The sequence below is a fragment of the Trichosurus vulpecula genome, chromosome 1, assembly GCF_011100635.1.
Source record: "Trichosurus vulpecula isolate mTriVul1 chromosome 1, mTriVul1.pri, whole genome shotgun sequence".
Lineage (NCBI taxonomy): Eukaryota > Metazoa > Chordata > Mammalia > Diprotodontia > Phalangeridae > Trichosurus > Trichosurus vulpecula.
In genome coordinates, this window is record NC_050573.1 from 324,658,037 (window position 1) to 324,660,557 (window position 2,521).

General features: G+C 39.1%; 1 pseudogene; it reads right to left on the reverse strand.

The window, feature by feature from the left end:
- Positions 1-625: 625 nt before the first annotated feature.
- Positions 626-1,446, reverse strand: LOC118837847 (annotated as a pseudogene).
- Between the last annotated feature and the right edge of the window lie 1,075 nt (positions 1,447-2,521).

Below are 2,521 nucleotides of genomic sequence, written 5' to 3' on the forward strand. Positions count from 1 at the left end.
GTCTATGTTTCTTGGAACCCAAGGTGCCAAAGTACCCTTCTGAGCAGATTTGAGGTATGCTTGCCTTCTTCTCATCTGATGAACTCAATGGCACTTCAAATCCAAAGAGTACTTAACATTTAAATTAGTGTATCATTGCAAGTCTAATATTTCCATGAAAGGGGTCACTATTAATACCTTTTTAACAGATAAGGAAAAGGTAAAGGCAATATAATAAGTAATTCACCATATATTGCCAAGTCAGTACCCACCACAATTTAAATGGAGTGGTTACTTTTCTAAAGTTATTTGTAATTTTGGAAAATGTACTTCAGCATCATATTTAGAATACAAAAACCCTCCTTCAACTCAGTTCAGGAAGGAAAATTACTTTTCTGACTGAAAGTAAGCCCGTGAAATGACCTAAACATATTACTTGGCATAGACCATTCCTTCAAAAACAGGTTCTTAAAAAAAACAATAAGTAAACTTGTAAACATAAGATTTCTTCATGTAGGAAAAATTTCAGCTAGAACAGGTATTTTTTGTTGTAAGGCACTTGTTCTTGAGTTAAAATGAAATTTTCATATGAAGTTTACATTTTCATGAAAATAAGTAACAGTCTTTATAAATAATATCAAGAAAATTATGATATTTCAAATAAAAGTATGCAGAGAGTATAATTTTTAGCATAATTCCAATAAATAACTTTCACTTCTGAATCTAGTGAAGGTTGGGCACAGAATTCAATTCTGGCTAATATCAAAAGAAGTCTCATTGGCTTTGAACTGTCTTTATTTAAAGTCTTTGTTGTTTGATCTTGCTGATTCTGTATAAGGATGTTGATGTTTTGTGATGTAAGATCATTTAAGTCACTTGGCAATATGTGTTCTGATGGGCCCCTGGGTAGGATGTTATTTGCCTCTAAACCTTTCACCAAGCATGTGATTTTGAACCATCTTCATGTTGCTTTCCATTCTTTCTGTAAGCAATTCTTCATTTTTCTTCTTAAGCTTGCTGTTTCTTTCTCCAGTTGAATTATCCTCTTTTTTGCCTCTATAGGGCTTCTAAAGGCATATCTGTGTTCAAGTAGAACTTGCTGATAGCTAACATTGGATTTCATATTGGATGGTTCTATTGGGATGCAAGAGTTTTTCTTAGGAAGATTCCTTGACTTGGGTTTCATTGGTTTTAGATGAGTACAGAAATCAAGAATTGTTGGTGTGGCATCCATTTTAAGTCATCTTGTTTGTCCCATTAGGTTGAAACAAGAGGCTTCAAAGTGCTTTGAGCAGAGAAAAGTATGTTTCCCTGGCCAAAATTTTTACCCCTAACCAGACAAACCCATTCCTTTCTTGTTTAGGGGTCTAAGGGAAACCTGTGGAAGCTGTCATTGTTGTGCTTGTTGTAGGTCATGGCACAGCCTGCCTCGGCACAGTTGGTCAGCATCTCTCTTAATTCCTGCATCTGACCTATGCTGAGCCAAGCTGAGGGTAGGATGGAGCACCAGAAACCCGGGGAGGGGGGTGGGTTGGCTCCATACTAATTTTTAAGGCATTATTTTCTTCAGTGGTCTTTTGTATCAGCTTTCCCATTTGGCTAATTCTGCCTTTTAAGGGATTCTTCTTCTCATTGGCTTTTTGGAGCTGTTTTGCCATTTGGGTTAGTCTATTTTTTAAGATGTTATTTTCTTCAGTATTTTTGGGGGTCTCTTTCAGCGAGTCATTGACTTGTTTTTCATGATTTTCTTGTATCACTTTCATTTCTCTTCCCAATTTTTCCTCTACTTCTCTTACTTGATTTTCCAAATCCTTTTTGAGCTCTTACATGGCCTCAGACCAATTCATATTTTTCTTGGAGGCTTTTGATGTAGACTCTTTGACTTTGTTGACTTCTTCTGGCTGTATGTTTTGATCTTCTTTGTCACCAATGAAAGATTCTATAGTCTGCATCCTTTTATGATGTCTGCTCATTTTCCCAGCCAATTACATGACTTTTGAGTTCTTTGTCAGGGTATGACTGCTTCCAGAGTGGAGAGTGCTCTGTCCCAAGCTTTAGAGGTTTTGCACTGCTGTTTTCAAAGCTACATCTATTCTGAGGTGGTATTATACTCCTCTCCTGGCCTGTGTTCTGGTCTGTGAATGCAAGCATTCCTTGCTGCTGAGTGACTACCAAAAGGACTCCCTCTTCATATCTGCCACAAGCTCTGCCACATCAGTGCTCCTACTTCCCCAAGAACCATCAGCCAGGACTGTGGCCCAGATCCAAGCACGACAAATCAAGAAAATCCTGCCTCAGTACCAACAAAGAGATCCCTGCACTCTCACTCTGATCAGCTGCTTGTTTCACCCCACTGTCTGTGGGCCTGGAGCTCTGGAAGCAGCTGCCACTGCTGCAGCTACCTGGTGCCTAGCTGGGGTGAAGGCTGGACCACACCCTTCTATCACCCAGGTCCAACAGTTTTCCCACTGACCTGCTATATTGTCTTTGGTATTTGCATGGTGAAAAGTCAGGAAAACTACCACAGCTCAGTGATTTAGGG